We start from the raw sequence: 24,576 nt of genomic DNA, 5'->3' as shown, positions 1-24,576 counted from the left end.
TTTGATGTGTATAAGGTGTGTATACCACCACATCGATTTGTCACATGTGTTTACGTCTGTATTTGATGTCTCTAAGGTGTATATACCACTACATTAAATTTGTCACTACACGATAACGTCTGTATTTGATGTGTATACCACAATATTGATTTGTCACCACATTGTAACATATGTATTTGATGCTGTATGTCACCACACAAGGACTTGTGTATTTGTTCCAAGATAACCTCTGGAAGTTTGTTGTAATAGTTTAATGTACAGTAAAACACGTTTATAATGAACATTCTTACAGCGAATGCATGTTTCTAACATTTGGTAATTTTCGTTTCCTGTCAAGGTTCCTATAAGATGTCTGTAATATGTGTATAACAAACTGAATAAGGTGGTCCCCAAAGGTTCGTTATAACCATGGTTTACTGTATACCCAACCTCTTGTACATGTAGCTTAATAATAACACAAACATAAGACTATGTAAGAAGTTGTAATTATAGTTTATTAAATAATACATAATGTAATGATAATGCACATATTAAGTTATACATCACCGCAAAATGATTAAACACTTTGAAAGCACCCTTCTCCTTCATCCTGACTCAGTAAATATTATCCTGACTCAGTAAATATAGTAAATATTTTTTAAAATAAAATTTTGCAGAAAAAAACTATGATCTATGACCTGGGCTGATGCAAAATATCTGTTGAAAAAGTTTAATTTTCAGCAGCTAGATAATCTGAATTTAATACCAGCACATGCTGACTCCAGTTTTATCTAAATTTAATCCTATTCATTTTGAGTATCACTAAACGTTGAAGTTTGTGTCAATGAAACATTTATATATGTATTTAGAGCCTATGCTAAAATTGGTGAAACTAGAACTGTCGCCAGATCTAGAGTGGACGACTAATACCCCCCGCTACACAAATTTAGTGATAACTCCATTAATAGGGGACATTGCAGAATCCGATATAGTTTATTCGAGTCCCCTTTATGTCAGGGTTTTGTGCACCAAATTTTATCAAAATCTGTCGAGCAGTTTAGGAGGAGTTTGCAGGACAAAGTTGCATCTACAGATGGACAGACAGATGGATGGACGGACGGACGGACAGACTGACAACCCGATTCCAGTAATAACCTATAACACAAAATTTGCCTTACTTAAGGAATGATTTTCATGTTTTGTTGTTTACTGGTGTGTAAACTGCATTTTTTGTACATATATTTTAAATGACGCGCGTCAGCGCGTCATGTTGATATATCTGTACAAAAAATGCAGTTTACACACCAGCAAACAACAAAAAAATAAAAACATTCCTTATATTTACATTTCGACCGACCATTTCATTTAAATTTAGTGTTCCGGTGAAATAAAACTTTGTTTTTTCAACGTTATACGATTGATGGAACAGCTGAGTAATTGATGGAATCGCGAAACAGCTGGCTCCAATTTGGCGGGAAAATGTGTCAAGTTCCGGGAGTAAATAAAATATAGTTCCACAATAACTTAAGCGTTTTTAATCCATTTATTCCATATGTTTTCATTTTTTATGTTTTTAATATTAACACAATGCTTTCCATTGCATTCAAACTGATGTTGATATCGAACCTTTGTCATGGCATATATATTTTGGCCTAACCGGATGCGCATTCACATAAGGGCGGAAGTCAGTGTTTCGGTTTGTGTTCTTGTGCAGCAGCCCCTCTGCGTTTACGCAAGTGTAAACGATTGCCCGGTTAGTAAGGTTATATAGGAAGGTGAAAACGGAAATGTAAATATAACCAAATATTCAACATATATTTTTTCTGCTTTTCTTTTAATACAGATCAATTAATACCGTTATTAATTAAAGTTTAATACAACAGCAAGATATGCATGCTGTTCATAGCTGTAGGTAATTTCTTCTATTATATATATTCAAAAGTAAGTAAGTTAACATTAATTAATTTTGCTGGAACACTTAAAAAATTGGTCTGATTTCAGAACAATTGGAATTATGAAGATATCTCTAACAGCATTTTTATTATTATTATTATATATAATGTAAGTTAATTACAAGCTAACCGATTTACATTATATATATCATTGGCTATTTAGGTAAAATATGTGTTTTCGTTTAAATATCACAGACATTGTATATAACAATAATGACAATAAAAAAGCTAACCGAGTTTTATAATTTGCGTGCCCCTGTGTTTTGGCTGAGGTGACCAAGATTTCATTTTACGGTCTCGGAATAGCAGTTCAGACTACTTGTTTTATAAGTGTTCATAGAAATTTAAACTGTTGAAAACAGATAAATCTAGATTTAATATCCCATGAAAAGTTACATAAGACCACGATCGAGAGCATCGTGGGTAGCGATAGGCCAAGGACATCTCCTTGCAGGCGGTGTATGGGATTTGCAAATTATTTAGTCTAGATGAAATAAATGTTTATTCTAATGTCTGGTTTATGTAAATAATGGATGTTCTTGCAATATTTCTAACGTTGGACATTTTTATTTTGCCATAATTAATATCGATGCTGCTATCGTTTATGCGAGGAGATGAGATGAAGAGGTTTTGCCCACAGGGACCTGGCACGATTTTTTTTAAACTAACAGTATACATATATATTATAGTATCAAGGGTATGAACTCGGCGGTCGAGAAAAACGGACCTATTTTCTTAAAACCGTGATTATTTTAATAAATGGGTTCTATACAACATTGACGGATATCTTACCTTAAAGAGAAATAATTTATCTTTCCATTGAGTGCTTGATGAACAAAATTGGCCAAGTATTGACGAAGTTATGGCTTGATGAATCAGGAAATTTGCTAAAAATATGCTAGGTAGACATTTCCCTGTCCGGTCGAAATGTCGTCTCGGCTCTAATGAGTACCTCAAAAACCAAGCCAAAATCACAAAATCTACGCTTGTGGTGGTAAATAGTACCCATAACTGTGTTCATCCACAATCTCCTTTGGAAGTGTCATGACCCGTACTTTGTAGAAACTCCATTTAAACATCGTGTAGCTCACTTACTTTAACCGTCACCGCCATGTTCATTCTTCTCTCGGAACGCTTCTCGAGTTTACACACAAGCCCAACATTACATAATTTGCATAATGTAGTCACGATATGTAAAGTCGAGAAGCGTTAGAGCCGAGACGACATTTCGACCGGACAGGGAAATGTCTACCTAGCATATTTTTAGCAAATTTCCCGATTCATCAAGCCATAACTTCGTCAATACTTGACCAATTTTGTTCGTCAAGCACTCAATGGAAAGATAAATTATTTCTCTTTAAGGTAAGATATCCGTCAATGTTGTATAGAACCCATTTATTAAAATAATCACGGTTTTAAAAAAAATAGGTCCGTTTTTCTCGACCGCCGAGTTCACACCCTTGATACTATAATATATATATATATATATGTATACTATTGGTAAAATATTTTTCGTGCCAGGTCCCTGTGGTTTTGCCGAGTCATCTCGGTTTTCCCTGTCGACACCAAAATAAAACTTGTATTGTAAGATAGTGACCGTGTATTCTGTTTATCCTGCAACTTTTTCATTATATATACAGAAGATGGTATTCAAAACGAAAGCAAATTGCCTGTTATTTACACGATTTCACTCAAAGCGAAACGCTTCTTTGATGATCAAGAAAAGATGCATTCACTAAATAGAATGAGTGTGTACTCCTTTTGACTACCGTGGGAAATATGTAAGCGACGTCATTCCGGTGATTGTGACGTCACTGTTTGGCGGGACTGACTGCCGTTTCATTCACTCCTACTAAAAGTGACGTCACTGGAATGTTCGGGATCAAGTCATCAAATTTAGAAATTGAATCAAACGAAAGAAATTAAACATTTATTTACTGACATCGTAATATTTTCCTATTGCAACTGTTACAGGAAATTCCTATTATCCGGTATCGAGTTCTGTGCCCTTCTTCAATTACAACACAACATCGACGTGAACCTCACCAGCCATGGAACCAACAAAGCTACATCCCACTTCAGACAACAAAATAGAAAAGATTCATTTTATTATACAAAAGTAAGTAAGTTACACTACATTAATTTTGCTGGAACACTTAAAAAGTTGATCTGATTTTAGAACAATTGGAATTATGAAGATATCTCTTACAGTATTTTTATTATTATTATTATATATAATGTAAGTTAATTATTAAATTATCAATTAACATATAAATATTCATTCTGCATAACAAGTTAACCTGATATGTGTTGTAATACATGACTTTCCAATGTTTTTGTTATAAAATGAGTTATGATTAAATGATACATCCATACCAGCTTGAGCTACACCAATTAGGCGTTCTCAGAAACATGGTCTATAAGAGAGCAACCAACTAAATAATTTTACATAGACCACAGTGTTAAACTTTGTTAAAGTTTTGTACTGTATTATTAAAACAAAGGAATATTAGTTAGCTATTGTGTTCTATAATTAAACTCTAGGTTCTCATATAACACTAAATAGAAAAAAAGTTTGGGTCCTTCTGCTCAAACTCCAACCAGTGTAGCTCTATTGAAATCAGGCGCATTTTGCACTAAAATATCCTGAAATTCTATTGCTTTTACCTATTCATAATCAAAGTTGATATTTTGAACCTAAATCGCAATATGAATTTCCAAATTCATATCATGGTTATCTAGGAATAATTACCTGTCAGAAAACATTTTTACTTTTGAAATTCATAATTAGCCAGCCAATCAGCGGCCGGGTTAAAATTCTATCCTGGCCTCAATCTTGTATACACAGGGGCAATTTCGAAGGTCTTTTTTTATTTAGTTGGTTGATCCCTATAACATGCTGTGTGCAAGTGATCTGTTACTGCTGTGTTCTAATGACTTTTCTGATGGCATCCACAGGTAATGGAATTTGTATAAATACTTATAAATAAATTCAGTCAATTTAACTACAAGTATAGATAACTATCAATAAATTAATGCATCTGGTCTGAGTGAGATATTGACCTGGTAGTGACCAACAGACATATCTCAAATTTACCATATTGTAAAGTACCTTCACCTCTATACTGATGTCTTTGGCTGCAGTGCCTTTGTCATTGAACAAATCTGGTCAGCATGACGTCATGATCACGATATCATCACAACATTCTGTAATGAGAGTAAAAATAGTCTTGCGATAAGTGAACACCACATTGCCACCTTAGACTTAGGATATCTGTAATCCAATATCATATTCAAGTCAGCTGTTACACAAAAGACAGTTTTATTCTGAATAAAATATAATGAAATATCTGATTTCAGGAGTTTTTTAGTTAGTTAATGAAAATATGAAATGATTGATATTATTGTGTCATTTTATGAATTTTCAAGGAAGTATGCTTCTAGAAGTATATAGGTTAGGTCTAATGATCAAGGCTCAGTTGTTCAAAAAGTGATTATTAATAAGCTAATCATAGTTTAACGACAATTTTCAAACCAAGATAAATTCATTTCTGGTAAAACAAATTTTACAAACTCCATTCTTTACTTACTTGTTGTTTTTAATGAAGATAATATAATCACAATTTTTGCAGCATTTCACTAATCATGTGATTAAGCTATCATCCTTTGAACAACCAGGCACAGAAATTAATTTCAGTGTTTTAACAGTTTGGTTTGGTTTGATTAGTTTAACGTCCTATTAAACAGCCAGGGTCATTTAAGGACGTGCCAGGTTTGTTGGTGGAGGAAAGCCAGAGTACTGGGAGAAAAACCCGGACTAGCGGACAGTACCTGGCAACTGCCCCACTTGGGATTCAAACTCGCGACCCAGAGGTGGAGGGCTTGTAGTCATATGTCGAGACAGGCTAACCACTCGGCCACCGCAGCCCCGTTTAACAGTTATAATACACTGCTTAAGTTCTAATGTTAATTTGTTATTTATTTTGGTTATAAGCAGTAATGTAGAAATACAAAGTTTTCTCAAAGCTTATCTGATTGGTCTTAATACTAATATCATGTTAAAATAGGATTCAACTTCATAATAATATGTTTGATATCATATATGATTGAAATCAACTCAATGGATAAGATGATTAGCCTTTAACAAATTGTTGTTGTTCTTTTGGGGCTTCTGAAGGATCTGAAAAGATTCATTATCATATAATTATATGAACAAGAAACCCAGCGCCATTATTGTGGTCACCTGTCTGTTGACTCTTTTTTGTCCCTGGAGTTCAGCAATGATCAACGTATATACATGTATATATATACATACTTAAAACTTTTAAAAGAATGTTGTGCATCAGTAGATAACAATACAAAATATCAACACGGCATTCATTTCCATATTTAAAATTTGTAATGTAATGTTAGATACAGTGTTCCAGATAAAACAGATCTCCAGTAACTGTCTTTGGTCACATCTACACTTGGCAACCTAAACATTCAAAAAACAATTATACACAATGACGACAACAGTCAAGAAGCAGTTTTAGGTTTTTAAACAAACATCTTAAAAATCTAAATAATTATAATTTAAATTTAGAAGATCTATGTGTCTTTTTTTTATTTCTACAAAGATTTGGCATATTATATGCAATATCAAGATAGTTTAAAACTTAAATATAGTATGTATGTTTATAAAATAATCTGAGGGTTGATAAACACAATATATGATTTACATGTATATTGATTATTGCAATAGAAACAAATAAAGATGATAAGAGTGACCTTTTAAAAAAAATGTTATTCATGGCAAAACAGGTAAGTCCCAAAATGGTTCACTAAAGAACTATTAAATTAAATAATAAAAAATTAAGATACACTTTACTTCAATCTTTACTCAACCGACTGACAATGATCATCTGAAAAAGGAAACACCAGTAGCCATGCCGGACTCCAACAAAATGAATGACTGTTCATTCACTTACTTGGTGCCTCTATAAACATATTTGCATCAGTTTACTTTAAATTCGTAAGTTCTGTTTGTACAAATTAATTAAGTTGGTTAACAGTAATCATACCTTTATCAAGAACTGACCAAGAGTTACCTACCAAACATCATTCATTGGTATGAGATCAGCCATGTTATTTTCTCCCTCCTCACCAGTCTCCTTGTCATCTTCGTCCTCCTCGTCACCCCCAGAATGTGTGATAAGAGCTCTATTTAGAGCCAGTGAATTCTTTCATTTTACCTGTAAAGTAACGAAGGAGTAGACTAACTAGAACTGTCACCAGAGTAAACAACTAATACTCCCTGTTGCACAAAATTAGTAATAACTCCATTAATAGAGGAAATTGCAGAACCCAATAGTTTTCGTATATCCCCTTTATATCAGGGTTCTATGTACCAAATTTGATCAAAATCTGTCAAGTAGTTTAGGAGGAGTTTGCCGGAAAAAGTTGTGTCTACAGACAGACGGACAACCTGATTCCAGTATACCCCATTAACTTCATTGCGGGTGGTATAATAAAAGGAGTCTCAATGCTACAATAGTAATTCTGACTTTATTTTGTCAATCGCCTACACTTTTGACCATTACCTTACTATGCCCTACACTTTGACCTTTACTTTGCAGTTCCCTACACTTTGACCGTTACCTCACAGTGCCCTTCACTTTGACTTATACCTTACAGTCCCCTACACTTTGACCTTTACCTTAAAGTGCACTATACTTTGACCTTTACCTTGCAGTTCCCTACACTTTGACCGTTACCTTACTGTCCCCTGCACTTTGACCGTTACATTACTGTCCCCTACACTTTGACCTTTACCTTAAAGTGCACTATACTTCGACCTTAACCTTACAGTGCCCTACACTTTGACCTTAACCTTACCTTCCTGTCTCCTTCACTTTGACCTTTACCTTAAAGTGAACTATACTTTGACCTTAACCTTACCATGCCGTTCACTTTTACCTTTACCTTCCTGTCCCCTACACTTTGTCCTTTACCTTACTGTCCCCTACACTTTGTCCTTTACCTTACTGTCTCCTAGACAATTGATGGGAGCTGGACCAATGACATTGATGTGATGTTTACAGTGTGGTTCCATATTTTTGACCGAAGTTAAACAAATGGCTATTGTCATGTTCACCTGCAAACAAAGAAATATACACTTCAATGTGATTTTTGTTGGGAATAAAATTTTATTTTCTTTCCACAAAACACCTTTTCTAGCCATTTAAATGTTCAAAATTTATTTTTATAAAGTGTATCTAACAGAAACACATTATCAGGCTTAATTTACTTACAACAACTAGAACTGTCGCCAGAGTGGACGACTAATACTCCCTGCTACACAAATTTAGTAATAACTCCATTAACAGGAAACATTGCAGAACCCTATATAGTTTGATCAACTGCCCTTTATGTCAGGATTCTGGGTATCAAAGGACTATGTATGGTTTGGGCCCTTTTTGGCGCCCAAATCAATCAAATTTTCAAACCTGTTATTTAGTGATTAATTTGTTGTATTTTAAATATTTAGTACATCTCTGATTCAACTATGATGACTGTTTTCTAATTTTGCAGATGTAGTTGCCATGGTAACCACTTAAAATATGCATTAATTATGAAAAATGTGGAAATTTCGACAATTTTTGTGATTTTTTTTATAGGTTGTTGTTTTAGAAACCATAGAGCGCATCCTTGAACAAATTTATATTTCTCAATATTAAGTTTGTTCAAGGATGCGCTCTATTGTTTCATAGACAAAGACTGTCTATACAATTAAGTTAGGGATATACTAAATATGAAAACTACAACAATATAAAAACTAAATAACAGTTTTGAAAATTTGACGAATTTGGGTGCCAAAAAGGGCCAAAACTATACAGTCCTTTTATCAAAATTTGTCAAGTAGAAGTAGCCAGACAAAGTTGTGTCTACAGAACAGGGGGAGGGGGAGGGTTGTTTACATTTACCATGTTCCTGTGAATCTGTCTTGGATCTTTCTTTTTAGAAAACTGCTTTCTTGTAGGTTTGCCAAGGCCTATACTTCTTTTTAGTTTTGACTAATATCAGTAGAGGTTATCTTTGATCCATTGTTTGTATATAAACCCATTGGTGTCTAATAATCTAGCTACTAGTAAAGAGTCTGTGAATAAAAAAAATGAACATTACAACTACATATTTGTCAGACACAAACAGATTTAAATAAAATACTTAAGTCAAATCAGATGAAAAGGAATCTGAAGAGTAACAATATAATCCCCCTCCTTTATGACCATGACATCATGAAATACTGTTTTCAACCCCGTATTAAGCGCCACGTATCCCTATAACAGCCCTCCTCTTTTTTGAGGCTTCCCATTCATTTACCTCAATTAAACGCTGACTTAAACTTCGAAAATTGTATAGGTTTCTCTAATTGATTTCTTTTGCAAACTGATTATTGGCTTACTCTGTGCAATAATTTTGTGAAATGTTAGCCAAACTATGGTAATATTAAGCACTTCTTCATGTTTTTAAGCAGTAACAAAAGGCCCAAGGGCCTTAATGGTCACCCGATTGACAAACCATATTTAATCCAATAAGTGCCTCCAGTAAAGGTTAGGGAGATGCTTATTCCCTATAAGCGTCCCCCCTACCCATTATTGAGGCCTTAATTGCACTGACCTTGCAGACTAAAAATATGAAAACCTAAAGGCCCACCACCTTTCCGGAGCAAAACATAAAGGTATCTTAAAAACCTTAATAACATCATAAAATATATACCGATGGCCTAAGATGAGGTTACAACACCAAACATGCACAAGATTTCCTGCGTAAGTAATGGATAATTTCATTAAGGGATGTACGCAGCTGTGATTCAGATGATATAACGTTCTAACTGGAGAAATTGTTTGCCTGTTTGAAGTGACCTGTTTATTCGCACAAGGACAGGTGCATTGTCTAACTTTACATCAAATACATACAAGCAAGGTGAGTTTTCCCTACAATTTAAACATAACTGTTTTTCCTAAAAAAAATCGACCAATCGCATGTTATAGATATGTTTATTATAGATATGGTCAGATTATTCAGGGTGTAGGAAAGTCAGATATTGTTGTATACTATTGTTGCTATTGTTGAATACGGAACAGTTACAAATAGGATGTAGGGAAAGCAGGTGTCAGATTAGACAGGTTTCGCTCTTAAGTATATTATGTTTAACCATAATCATCAGATTATATGTTATAAGGATTGTGAGATATCTGAGCTAAAAGACTGCATATTATCCCAACTCGGTCAAGAATCTAGAATTCCTATTCCTCGTCAGTTAAAAGTTTTTAAAATATGTAACAAATTATAATGCAAGACTCTAATTATGTTTTTTTTCAGAACAGTAACAGCTAGGAAGGGGAAGTAATAATTTCAATGGAGGAGTGAACATAAATGTAAAATTTTGGATAGTCAAATAAACATGTTTGGTTTTCCTTACAGCAGTGTTTTTTTCCTTTGTTCAAAATAGACTGTCCATTATTTTGGGGAATAATGGACAGTGGCCCTATAATAATGGACAGTGAGTTACATAATGGACTCCGAGGTGTCCATTATGTAATATAATGGTCATATACAACAAAGGAAACTTTACTAGCTGGGTTTTAATACATGATAACAGTGGTGAGTCATTTCGCTGTTTTGACGTCTGACGTAATGATACGCAACTACAATGCGGTACTTAGGACGAAGGCGGGAAACAATAAGACGACCCGCGTTATGAAAATTAACATTTTATTTATTTTAATTAAATTGTTCAGAAAGTGATGATATATGTAAGTTAACGATAAGTTAATAACTTTTGTTATTATACCTCAAGTGAGAATCCTGCATTCTGATTGGTTGAGAGATATTTGGTATTTTACACTATCACACGGCAGGTAACATTAGAACAATAGGAAACAATAGACACGTTCGTAGCAACCCCCTAGCAACGGGTGATAGTGTATTTTTGACAGTGTAAAATATTAACCGCCCAAAAAAGATGCGCACTCATTTCTTTTTTCGGCGCCATCTTTGTTTTTTGAAGCGACGCTTCAAAATTTATCTGGAGCTATTTCGTAATAGTTTTTTTTTCATATTAAGGACGGAGCTTTCCATTCCCGCCTTTTCGCTTACCGTCAAAGCGCTGTATGTTGGTTTTAATGAACCCGTCAGTGATTAGGTGAAAGGAAGACATGCGATTTCAAGCGTCTTTGTGACGTTGCTAATGTTGTAAGCAGACGACGGGACGAAACCAAAATTCATTGAGATTTATAAAAACGTTAAGATTTTAACAAACGCAGGAGACAAGACAACAATAATTTTTACCAAATGCTTATTGTGAGTATTTTTTTTATAATGCAATGGTAGTTAGCGCTACTTAGTAGAAGCCGAGTTGCTATTCTACTGCCGACGGTGACTGTTCGACTTTTGCTAAAATTAGTTAAAATGTTTCAATAGATTGCAAATACTTGAAAACTAGTTTTGTTTCTAGACTTTTGGTATAATAAAATAAATACTACCTGCATTAGAGGGTGACAGTGTACTTGTATTTCAAGAATCGTTTGAGACATTCCCCTGTCAAGGACAGCCATATTTGTTTTACATTCTGATGCGCTCACTGACCCATTATATAGCGTGTGAATCGACACCCGTGCGCTCAGTCTATACATGTACATATACACCTAACAGTTGTTCACTGTGTATTGCCTACAAATACGTCAACAAAGTCATTTTCTGTAATGCTGTATGCGGCTTGCTCTAAGCTGTCATTTAGATGTTTGTCAAAATCAAAATTTCACACATTGTCAAGTGAATAGAAATCCAAATAATAATCCGTCCACATAAAATGTATGCACTCAACTGGCCATGTGCACTTGACTACCTGTCCCGAACGAGCGACAACGTACTTCGCTACCAAGGACACACACGTGTCAATGTACACGTAAAACCTATATATAGTGTATATTGAAGTGTTATAGTAGCTTGTATTGGACAAATGGCACTAGTTCACGTACCATGTGATACCCGATAATGTTTGTGCAGTAGTATTGTTTCTATTGGTGATGGAATGACGTCAAAAGATGATATCCTGCCCTAACGTCATTTCAGCGGGAAGATTACAAAGAGTGACATTCCATCACCACTGGAGATGCTAGTCCCTCGCAAACTTCACGTGGTACACGTGTAGTAGGACTGTGCCTACGTATATTCAAACCCCAATTCTGTTTGGGGTTCCGCAATGATAGAAACAACACAGTGTAACATTTACCGAATATTTTATTAGCAAGTATAAAACACAATATAATTCTCGAGACAGAAACCCCTTGACATAGAGGCTACCGGAAGGACATACAGTACATAACGGAACGTTCACACCCGCCAGGTCAGCCATTGGCTTCGCCTGTGTATAGAGACTACACACACACACGGACACATATTACAAATAGAACAGAGGAACAACACACCCACCTCACGTGCGGACATGTCAGGAAATAGACAGAAAGAAAGGAGAAAGAGAGACTGACCAGCTCTCGGAGCTTTGTCCAGACTACTCGAGAGAAACAGAAAGTCGGAATTTATACCAGAAAAGACCAATGAGAATAGAGAACAGAAATTTAAAGTAGCCAATGAGAAGAGAGATAAAAGATTGAAAATGAAAGTAGAACACAAATAGAAGTAACACTCCTTCCGGTAGCTGTCAAAGATATGGACAACAATATTCAACGAAGACTGCACTCTCACACCGCCACGGCCGGGTCTACAATTTCACAACTTCCTGTTGGGCGCCAATGTAGAAGAACAGGAAAAATACACATTCCTGTCGAGTGCCCCGACAAGGAATCGAACCCGGGTCTCCGGGGTGGAAATCTACGGCTCTACCGACTGAGCCAAAGAAGCATGCTCCGTCAGCTGAATGACAGAGACCGTATTTAACACTATTTACAAGTCACACCGACCCGCTCCTTTTACACACGAATATGTCCAATTAGGGATCTAGCTGACAACAAATTCATGTATTACTTCACTATATGATTAAACCTAGTAAGTGCAGTGTATATTTTCAGTTTGACATTGTTATTTGCAATATAGGAGCATGTGTTCCTGAGACAAGATATGTGTAGAATGATGCACGTGTGTCAAGTCCCGTGCTTTGTATGTTGGCCAGTGAAGGTAACTAATTTAAGCAGAGCAAAAAAAATGGCTGCCACTTCGGATACACTCACAATTTTACAATCAAAGTACAGGGATTTCGAAACACTGTTTCATTCGCTTACCTTCTGTTCAACGACTTAACACTTGGCTAGCTGTTGATACAGGCATGGCTTCTGGCATAACGTAAGACGTTCTGATGTTATCCTCAGTCTAGGCATACTACGAAGCGTAGGCAATATGGAGGTGATCGATGTTATTCAAAACCGGAAGCGGGTACTGTAGTTTTTTGATTGGTCCACCAATGAGATACAGTCTCTCAAATACTCATTTAAATACTTATACAAATATGGTCATCCGTGGGTTGGGACCATCGTCCCTCTGATAAAGTGATTAGTCACTCGAGCGATGGTCCCAAACCACGGATGACCATATTTGTAAAAGTATTTAAATGAGTATTTGAGAGACTGTATCTCATTGGTGGACCAATCAAAAAACTACAGTACCGCTTCCGGTTTTGAATAACATCGATCGCCGCCATATTGCCTACGCTTCGTAGTATGCCTAGACTGAGGATAACATCAGAACGTCTTACGTAATGCCAGTAGCCATGCCCCTATCAACAGCTAACCAAGCGTTAAGTCGCTGAACAGAAGGTAAGCAAATGATACAGCATTTCGAAATTCCTGCGATGTACTGTACAGTTAAGGGACAAGTACAGTAACTAGGCCTACTCTCCTCAAAACTATTGTTTTCCTCACAATAATATAGGCCTACTGGACGAAAAATTACCTATAAAAGATGTTGAATATCAATGTTTAATGACACTGCTATATAGCTACATACCAAGTAGGTCTTATGTCTATGTAAGCCCTAAAGCCGACAATGCAAGTTAAAAAGTATGCATTTGAAACTAAAAAAAATATAAGGTTAGGTCTACTGTAGGCCTAATGAAATTTTTTTTCTTTCGAAAATTGTTTCTGAGACCACAGGAACTTGGCGTTCTGTCTATAATATAATATGAATTTAAGGCAAAGCCTCAGAAGAGCGCAGCTACATGTAAAAGATTATAACATCATAACTTTATATTGTCTATATTTTTCTACGAGATTAACAATAAAATATTTCACTGACATGCACATACTATCGATAGTTAGAGAGAATTCAAAATAATCCAAATGGAATAGTTCAATATACTTCAATCTTGTTTTTATCAGATGCAAATGCTATCAAAAATATGCGCGAATCTGTGGCGTCAGGTTTTGTGACGTCACTGCTGACGGTTCCGTGCGCTTTAGAACATACACAGTATATATTGGACCAGTACATTTATTGCGTTGTTCTTGTATCTGTGTAAATTAAAACTACGTACAGTAATTTTAAAACGTATACTGATAACACATTTCGTCTAGTACAGAAATTTCAAATCTCGTCGTGCTGATAACGAGAATTAAAACATGGCTGACTACATGGAGGCGCGAGACTTTTCCCGCGGGACACAATTTCAAAGTCCAAGGGGTACTGGAATGTATTGGAATCTATATTCACACACGTATTATGGTTAGTAGAGCTTCGCTCTACGCGGCCTTCGGCCGTGCAGAGAGCTGCGCTCTTATAAATCTACTTAGTCTAGTATAAATATATATATATAAAAAAATACCCCTATAGTATAAAAAAACATATAGGGGTATTTTTTTATATATTGATACTAAATATTATTGACAGAATATCAAGCTCCTGTGATGAGATATACCTCAGTTATGTCAGTGTCGTATCCAAGGAAGTGTCAGCCATTTTTCTTTCTGCTCTGCTTAAATTAGTTACCTTCACTGGCCAACCCCCTATTTAAAGTAGCGAACTTCGTAATCTCCCCGCTGAAATGACGTTAGAGCAATGGAGGGTATTATCGTCAGGGGGTAGTTATCGCCAGTTTTTCTTTAATTTAAAATTATTTTTATACATGGTACAGTCTGGTTTCTATATTTTTCATCAAAGCAAAATGTTGTTATTTTGGAACCTTTCTGACCCTACCATCATTCAGAAAAAGCTTTATCTGTTTGTATTTTGATGTGCAAACCTTTTAAAATGTCTTCATTCTTTATTTCGGGTCGTCTTACGTGATAGAATAAGGTCAGTCAAACACACTTTTCCTTGAGAGATCAAAAACATAAAACAAATGCAAGAATATACATGATCTCTGACAAGTTCTAGTGCGTCTGCTAAATTGACTAGCATTCTGTGTTCATCTGGGCTACTTCAATGCTGTAAATGGGCCTGGCGATAACTAACTCACATATTAATTTTGTACACTGGAGGCAGTTAAATTATCGTCAGTTTTAAAAAGAAAATGTAAAATAAAAAAATATAAAAAGCTGATCCCAATATACAATTCTCAAATAAAACTTAAATTGAATGAAATCGAAGGGAATAATACTTGTGGTCTTAAATTATTGGACAAAGAATTAGAGAAATGTCACTATATATATATATTTGGAACTTAAAGATGGAATGTCTAAAGGAAAATTATCATATGGGCAGTAACGTTACGTACATGTAGGAATGCATTACACCAGAGGACAAAAAAAATGGAAATTTTGGTTTGGGTTACAAATTATAGTTATTAAAGACAGATCCATATGTCATGATGTCCAGAAGACTGTTGTCTTGTAAAGAAACATACTGCTCAAGTTATGATCAGAATGCATTGAATCACAGGGACCTGACACGACATGATTTTACATAAACATAATTATTAACTTATATTATTTAACAACTTTTCATTGGAAATGTAATGATCTAGGCTATTTATTTTTAATAATTGTGAATGTAGAACTACATTAACATGCATTTCATTGCCAATATTTATAAATGCAAGGAAGGAGTCGTTATATGATATATTAATTACCTGAGGAAGTCTCTGTCAACAAAATACGTCAGGTGAATTGTGGTTTCACTACATTTAATATGTGTAACAGTTAAATTGTCATCAATAAACCAGAACCAGTAAATATCAATATTGTCTTCAAATTGTGTATGCAATATTAACATGAATCACATACGTGGCACAAGGTGAGAAAATGTACTTTTAATAGGTGAAATAACAAAGACTGACGATAACTGCCTCCATGTGACGATAACTACCTCCGTTCAACCAGAAGTGCAAATAATGAATTCTCCCTTATAATCACGATTAACGCTGAAAACGAGCGCACCTATTATGAACACGGATAATGGTATAGACAACCATATCACACTTTTAAGGTAGCTCCATACTTTTGGGAAAACCCATGTCATTTTTTTCTAACAGGTCTTATTTTCTTGCATTTTTCAAGTATATTTCAAATCTGTAAAGATAAATGGGTGTTCTCGAACTACTTTTTGAGATATTTGAGCTTGAAATATACCATCCATGCAAATTTGCTGGCCGAAAATAGAAAAATTCATAAAATTATGTTTTCTGTAATATTAGGGTGAATGTAGTCTCGATCCTGTTGATTTTTTGTCCTAAATTTCTAACGATAGAACAATATACAAAACTCTTGTATTTTAACAAATGCTAACTAATTTTCGTTATTTCCCAGGACCGTTTCTATACGTAATTATCATGTTTTGCCATATTTTCGCCCGTAAAAAAATCAATGAATAGGCCAAAAAGGAAATGAAACCCATGTCAATTTCACAATATTTGTATATGATATGCCCAAGGTAATATGTTTTTCAAATATCATATAAAAACATGGGGTCCTCGATCAAAATTTCACAATTTTGTAAGCTTGAAGTTTGTAACTCGCAACCCTACCCCCATTTCATCCAGTGCTAAGATGGGTCATATTTGACTATTTTTTGAAAATCATGCCACAAAAAAACATTCCACATCAGTTCATATGTTTTTGTGATAGTATATCTGGTTTATGTCTGTTTATTTTTATGATTTTCTCCAAATTTTGTGTTTGAAGGAAATACGTGTGCGATTTTTTTAGAATTCCGGAATTTGGGTCCGGCCGGGTCCCCTCTTATCATTTATAGCGACGAACGGCACTTCCGGTGTTTAAAAATCCATTCCCATTTACGACAGGGACCGCAAAAACCTCAGAGATAGCATATAATTTTCACTTCACTGCTTTTATTTGATTTATTTAATGATTTTAAACATTCAATATAATATGTAGACAATTTTCACCTATTGAAAAAATATCCAAGTGGGATGTCGTGGCGTATCGGAAACCATTCTGGAATTCAAAACAAACTCCGCAACTTCCGGTATAGCGTCATATGAATTGGCGCGGTTTTCAAAAGTATGGACCTACCTTAAGTCAACTGTGTGACATGACTTTGCTATGACCCGGAGATGCTTAACCCGACGATAATACCCTCCATTGCTCTAGCATACGTACACGATATTGTGTTTTGACGTCATTCCATCACCAATAGAAACAATAGTCCTGCACAAACATTAACGGGTATCCGTGGTATGTGAATAAGTGCCATTATGTCCAATACAAGCTAATATAAATTTTCAATATACATTTAGGTTTTATGCGCACATTGACACTTGTGTGTCCTTGGTAGTTGTCACTCGTTCTGGACAGATAGTCACGTGCACATGGCCAGTTGAGTGCATCGAGTATGATGATGTACATGGCGATATGTGGACGGATTATTATTTGGAATTCTATTCAGCTTTAGTTGACATGTTTTTTAGGTCATCTGACCCGAAAGGTCAGGATGACCTATAGTCGTCATGTTTCGTCCGTCGTCAACAATAAGTGTTTCTTATTTTTCTGGTCAATCCGAAATCCAAGATGGCCGCCACAGCTGCCATCTTGAAAACACATTTTGAACTTCTTCTCAAGTTCTACTGGTGCGATTTGGCTGAAACTTGTATGAAATGATCCTGACAAGGTCCGGACAAAGTGTTGTTACATCTCTGGTTGATCCCAAATCGAAGATGGCTACCATGACACTATATCTAATTAATTTCCTATATGATTATTGCCAAGGTAGTCAGATGACCGTTAAGGCCCTTGGGCCTCTTGTTTGTTAAAACAATTAAGCCCCATACAGCATTACAGGTAACGACTTTGTTTACATATTAGTAGGTGATGCACAGTGGACAAATGCTAGGAGTAAATGTACATGTGTAGACTGAGCGCAGGTGTGTCAATTAATTTCACACGCTTTATATAGGGGTCGGTAAGCGTGTCTGAATGTAAAAACAAAAATGGCTGTCCTTGACAGGGGAATGTCTCATAACGATTTTTGAAATACAAGTACATGTATACTTTATTTTTAATCATTTGAATATTTTTTACCTTGCATTGTCAGCTTTAATAACGTAGTGGCGTTCAGATTAGTCGAGTTCGTCGAGTATCATTGGTTCGAGGTGTTTGATCAATTAATCGAAGAAGAAATCTGTAATCGAGTTTCATCAGAATTTTAGGACACCATGATAAAACAAAGTATAAAGTGAAGAAAATCAAGCGACATAAAAAAATGACAGCACCGAGAGGCCTTGCAATCGTAAGCCTTTGAAGGATTTTTTTTATATGAAATTTGTTTATACATCAAGGAATAAAGTAATCGATTTTAATCGCTCATTGATTGGTTAAATAAAACTGATAATCGACCATGAAATTTCAACCTATTCCCAACATCACCAGGATTTTACAATAAATTTAATATCTGCCTCTGCCAGGGATCGAACTCAGGACCTCAGCTCTGGATTACCAGTCTGACGCTCAACCGATTGAGCTAAAGAGAAGTTCTCTCTAGCTGAGCGCTAGTATTGACCAGGGTTACATACTCCCCCTCCAGGTATCAACTCGTCCTCGAGTTTCCAGGGGTCACAACTATTCCTTCGCAGGTATTGTGAAGTATCATTCCCGAGTCCCTACGTGGGAGCCAATGTAACAGGGTGCAGGATTTATAATAAATCTAATACCTGCCTCTGCCAGGGTTTGAACTCAGAACCTGATGATTACTAGTCTGACGCTCAACCGATTGAGCTAAAGAGAAGTTCTCTCTAGCCGAGCGCTAGTATTGACCAGGGTTACATACTCCCCCTCCAGGTATCAACTCGTCTTCGAGTTTCTAGGGGTCACAACGATTCCTTCGCTGGTATTGTGAAGTATAATTCCCGAGTCCCAACGTGGGAGCCAATGTAACAGGGTGCAGGATTTACAATAAATTTAATACCTGCCTATGCCGGGGTTCGAACTCAGAACCTCATGATTACTAGTCTGACACTCAACCGATGGAGCTAAAGAAAAGTTCTCTCTAGCCAAGCAATATATTGCTGCTGGTATTGACCAGGGTTACACTAATTTATACTAGACTAAGTGGATTCATATATTATAGACAGAACACCAATTTCCTGTGGTCTCAGAAAAAAACAGGTATAACACCATGTTTATGTAGACACTATAAGTCTAAAACCAGGGGTATGTACACATTACAAGTCTAACACCAGGATATATAGACACTATAACTTTTTAAGTGTTGTGATGTCATTGCAGGTAGGGCTGAACTTCCCAAATATTGGATTTCCAATGATCATTCACTGACTGTTGGTTTTTAATAATTGAGGAACTGGATTTCTCTCATGAACATTTTCGTTCATACTAATATTATTATATACAGATACACTTGTACAATTGTCTTTTAATAAGTATATAGAATCATAAAGAATTATGAATTGCATTTATATATATGTTTAGAGATCTTAGGAACATATTGTTCGTATGCTTGCATATTCATTAGCAATAGGGTTGTCATTGATATTTTTTTTTAATTTATTGTCAATATTGATTCCATTAGTTTTGTATTGAAACAAATTTAAAAAGATCTATATTTTTTGGAATCCATCTCAGAAACACATGCCTAAAATTATATATATAAGTACCGGTATTGTCAACATCTGACTCATGGACACAATCATGTATGCCTTCACTAGTACTGTCAGGTCATTGATGTCATTCAACTCGATCAACATGTATTATAGAGGCAGGGAATATAACTGGATACACTGGTTGCATACATAAGATAATGTCAGGATCAATGCCTTCGGGTAAAACGAGGATTCACAGTCAGATCATTTTACATATTCTATATAAGTATTATTGGTTTCAATGTGTTAAAACATTAAAGGGACAATTCAGTCTAAGAGAACATTAAAAATTTGCACATATATCGAAAAAAACCAGTTCTAATGGAAATTAGATCAGTCGGTTTTACTTTGATATGCCTGAAAAGCCCATGGTTGTGACATGTGTGTAGATGTTCAAACTCGCTCGCTGTCCACCATTACACATTGTGGTCGAACTTCTTGTATGCCGAACCCTGTCCCTTGCTCGTAGAGTAATGCAATTTTTGTCGAGAACTGCTCAAATCGCTCTGACAGTAGTATGTTTACCTTATTAGGTGAATTGTCTTGTCTAAATATCATTTTATCACCTTCTCAGTGGTTATGTAGTTTATTTATCTAACGTGCGTGACTTTGGCTCGGGTATGGGTACAGCGTCCATATTGTACCTGCTTAATCCTATTGATCAACGATTTGATATTTCAACGATATTAATTAAAATACTAAACAATGACGTGGAATTTGTCAATATTTTGTGTTATATGTTTCATAAGAAATATAGAACAATACATTTATGCCATATTTTGCTTCTTGGTTATGTAAAAGAATTAGCCTGAGTGAATTGTCCCTTTAATAGATTTGATTGAGTGCAAAATGTCTGCTTGTTTTTAAATTATTAATAAGTTATTCATTTTAAATTGACATCAAAGTAACAGTCAAATCAAAGCAAAACTGATATCAGATATTATTTTTTTTAGATAAATTAATATTTAATAAATATGTCATTAATACTTAAATCGACTTAGCCTCCTTATAATGCAAATTTTTTTTATTGTAGATGTCACCACAGCATAGACCCTATTTTGTGACTTCTTGGCAGAGCACAATCTTCCCTACAATGCATATGTTGCTGATCATTTCACAAAGATCTACAAGAAAATGTTTCCCGATATCAAGCTTAAGATTTCCTGTAAGTTTGCTTGCAATTGTAGTCAAACAAAGACCACCATGCTAGTGAAGAAAGCCCTGGCCCCAACGTTAGAGCAGGAAGTAGTTCAGCACCTGAGATCTAGCAGTAATGGTTCATTTCTTAAACAGCAGGACTGTCTCACGGTCCCTGGCCATGTCTATTTGTAACGTCAGCAATTCTCAGAACATTTGCAAATATACCTTCAACAAATGTTCTTGTAAGGATATCTTTCATAAGGTATTAAGTTCTAAATGAAGTAAGCTATAGCCTGTATGTAAAAAACCCATCTTGTTGGAATTTGAATGTAAAAAGAAAATTACTGTAATTACCTGCATATAACCCGCGTTCTCTATGATTTTGAAAAATAAATTACAGATAACCCACACAGTCAGATTGCCTTCGGGTTATACTTTGATGTAATCCTTGAAAATACAGTTGATTTTTGACAGGACATATGTAGTATATGATAAACTAATAATGGTTCATGAGTCTATATATATATACACATATATATATATGCTTATAGTCATTTCATTTCGAAAGGGCTATAGGTTTATTCAAAGATATGTAAAGCTATCAATAACATATTTTTTTCTTTGGAAATAGGTTTTAAATGCAAGGAATAATAGCTCATACAAAAATATTTTTAGAATAGTGAGAGGGTTACCTGAACTATTTCCAACATACATGTATAGCCCGCATATTTTTAGCCCACCATCAGCAGATGGTGGGCTATTCAAATCGCTTTTCGTCTGTAGTCCGTCCGTTAACAATTCTTGTTATCGCTATTTCTCAGAAAGTGATGAAGGGATCTTTCTCAAATTTCATATGTAGGTTCTCCAAGGGCCCTATAGCTAGTTATGCATTTTGCATTTTGGGATCAATCGGTAAACAAGATGGCCACCAGGCAGCCATCTTGGATTTTGATAGTTAAAGTTTGTCATCACTATTTCTCATAAAGTACTGAAGGGATCAGGCAGCCATCTTGGATTTTGGTAGTAAAAAATTGTTTCCACTGTTTCTCAGAAAGTACTAAGGGATAATTCTCAAATAACACATGAAGGTTCCTCTTGGGCCCTAGTTGTGCATACTGACATTTGGGACCGATCGGTCAACAAGATGGCTGACCATGCCAGTCGCCATCTTGAATTTTGATTGTTGAAGTTTGTTACCACTATTTTTCAGAACGTACTGCAAGGATCTGTCTCAAATTCCATATGTAGGTTCTCCTCGGGTCCTAGTTGTGCATTTTGGGACCGATCGGTCAACAAGATGGCCAACAGGCCGCCATCTTTGATATTGATAGTTGAAGTTTGGAAAGTAGAGAAAAGATCCATCTGACAATTGTCAGACATAGATCAATCTTTGCTGGGCACCAAGCTCCCTCTGGGATCTTCTTGTTATAATTTGGTAATAGTTTTCACAGATAGCCCGCATCGGCAGATAGCCTGCATTAGGCATCTTCTGATATAAAAAATTGTATAGCCCGCTGGCAATACGCAGAAAACTACCGTAAATGATTAAAAATAAGAAATTGATATCCAGATATGTTATTTTTGATTTCAAATAATAAATTTCCTAGATTCAATGAATTTTGCTGTGCTTAACTGGCTAATAGATATTTAGTTAAGACTATTGTAATTTTGATTTGTAACTGATTCTTTTTTTTCCTTTTTTAATTTTTTTTTTTTGCAGGAATCATGATAATCCTTTGCAGAATGTTATTTCCTTTGTCCCAGACAACTACTCTGTTATGAAAGGTTATCACCACCACATCGACTTGTCACCACACACCCTAACGTCTGTATATTGGATGTAGCTAAGGCATGAGTATACCACACATCGACTTGTCACCACAGATAACGTCTGTATTTGATGTTTATAAGGTGTGTATACCACCACATCGACTTGTCACCACACGATAAACGTCTGTATTTATTTGTATAATTAAGTGTATACCACCACATGAGGTACTTGGTTTCACCACACACGATAACGTCTGTATTTGTTATGTTTTTAGACAAAGGTGATGTATACCACCACATCGACTTGTCACCACACGATAACGTCTGTATTTTTGATGTATATAAGGTGTGTATACCCACCACATCGACTTGTCACCACACGATAACGTCTGTATTTTGTGTGTTTATAAGGTGTGTATACCCACATTGACTTGTCACAGTCACACATGATAACGTCTGTATTTGATATAAGGTATAAGGTGTGTATACCACCACATAATACTTGTCACCACACGATAACGTCTGTATTTGATGTCTATAAAGGTGTATATACCCACACATCGACTTGTCACCACACGATAACGTCTGTATTTTGATGTGTTTATAAGGTGTGTATACCACCACATCGACTTGTCACCACAACGATAACGTCTGTATTTTGATGTGTATAAGGTGTATGTATACCACCACATCGACTTGTCACCACACGATAAACGTCTGTATTTGATTTTTGTTAATAAGGTGTGTATACCACCACATCGACTTGTCACCACACGATAACGTCTGTATTTGATGTTTATAAGGTGTGTATACCACCACATCGACTTGTCACACACTTGATAACGTCTGTATTTGATGTGTATAAGGTGTGTATACCACCACACATCGACTTGTCACCACACACGATAAACGTCAGTATTTGATGTGTATAAGGTGTGTATACCACCACACATCGACTTGTCACCACACGATAACGTCTGTATTTTGATGTGTATAAGGGCATGTGTTATACACCACATATTTTTACTTTGTCACCACACGATAACGTCTGTATATGATGTGTATAAGGTGTGTGTATACCACCACATCGACTTGACTTGTCACCAATAAATTTCACGTTAACGGCACACGATGTGATGTATATTGATAATTACTGTATAAAGGTGTGTAAATACCACCACATCGACTTGTCACCACACGATAACGTCTGTATTTGATGTGTTATAAACTGGTGTATACCACCACATCGACTTGACTGTCACCACACGATAACGTCTGTATTTGATGTTTATAAGGTTGTATACCACCACATTTCGACTTGTCACTACCTGTACATTTACATGGATAAAATTCCTCTGTATGATTTGTCTGTATAAGTGCATGTATACCACCACATCGACTTGTCACCACACGATAACGTCTGTATTTGATGTGTATATAAGGTGTGTATACAATACCACCACATTTTACTTGTCACCACATAACGTCTAAACATGAAAGTAATGTCTAAACCACCACATATTTGACCAACATATGTGTTTTATAAAAGGTGTATATACCACCACATCGACTTGTCACCACACATTAACGTCTGTATTTTGATGTTTAAGTAATTGGTATAACCACCACATCGACTTGTCACACACGATAACGTCTGTATTTGATGTGTATAAAGGTGTGTATACCACCACA

General features: G+C 35.6%; 2 long non-coding RNA genes across 4 annotated transcripts; one reads left to right on the top strand and one right to left on the bottom strand.

Moving 5' to 3' along the window:
- Window positions 1-3,846: 3,846 nt before the first annotated feature.
- LOC138311886 (uncharacterized) lies at window positions 3,847-13,391 on the bottom strand. Of its 3 annotated transcripts, none has more exons than XR_011206777.1 (5): window positions 13,214-13,391; window positions 8,897-9,069; window positions 7,954-8,067; window positions 7,026-7,165; window positions 3,847-5,138 (listed from the first exon to the last, which is right to left on the bottom strand). It is a non-coding gene; the product is annotated as an uncharacterized lncRNA (long non-coding RNA). The 3 variants fall into 3 exon arrangements; XR_011206778.1 differs by lacking the exon at window positions 8,897-9,069 and having other exon boundaries at window positions 3,847-4,007; window positions 5,050-5,138; window positions 13,214-13,390; XR_011206776.1 differs by lacking the exon at window positions 8,897-9,069 and having other exon boundaries at window positions 13,214-13,388.
- Window positions 13,392-13,488: 97 nt separating this feature from the next.
- LOC138311885 (uncharacterized) lies at window positions 13,489-22,901 on the top strand. The gene is made up of 3 exons (XR_011206775.1): window positions 13,489-13,744; window positions 21,008-21,139; window positions 22,835-22,901. It is a non-coding gene; the product is annotated as an uncharacterized lncRNA (long non-coding RNA).
- Window positions 22,902-24,576: the final 1,675 nt, after the last annotated feature.

The sequence above is a fragment of the Argopecten irradians genome, unplaced genomic scaffold (assembly GCF_041381155.1).
Source record: "Argopecten irradians isolate NY unplaced genomic scaffold, Ai_NY scaffold_0146, whole genome shotgun sequence".
NCBI lineage: Eukaryota > Metazoa > Mollusca > Bivalvia > Pectinida > Pectinidae > Argopecten > Argopecten irradians.
This window is presented reverse-complemented; position numbering and strand designations above follow the sequence as displayed.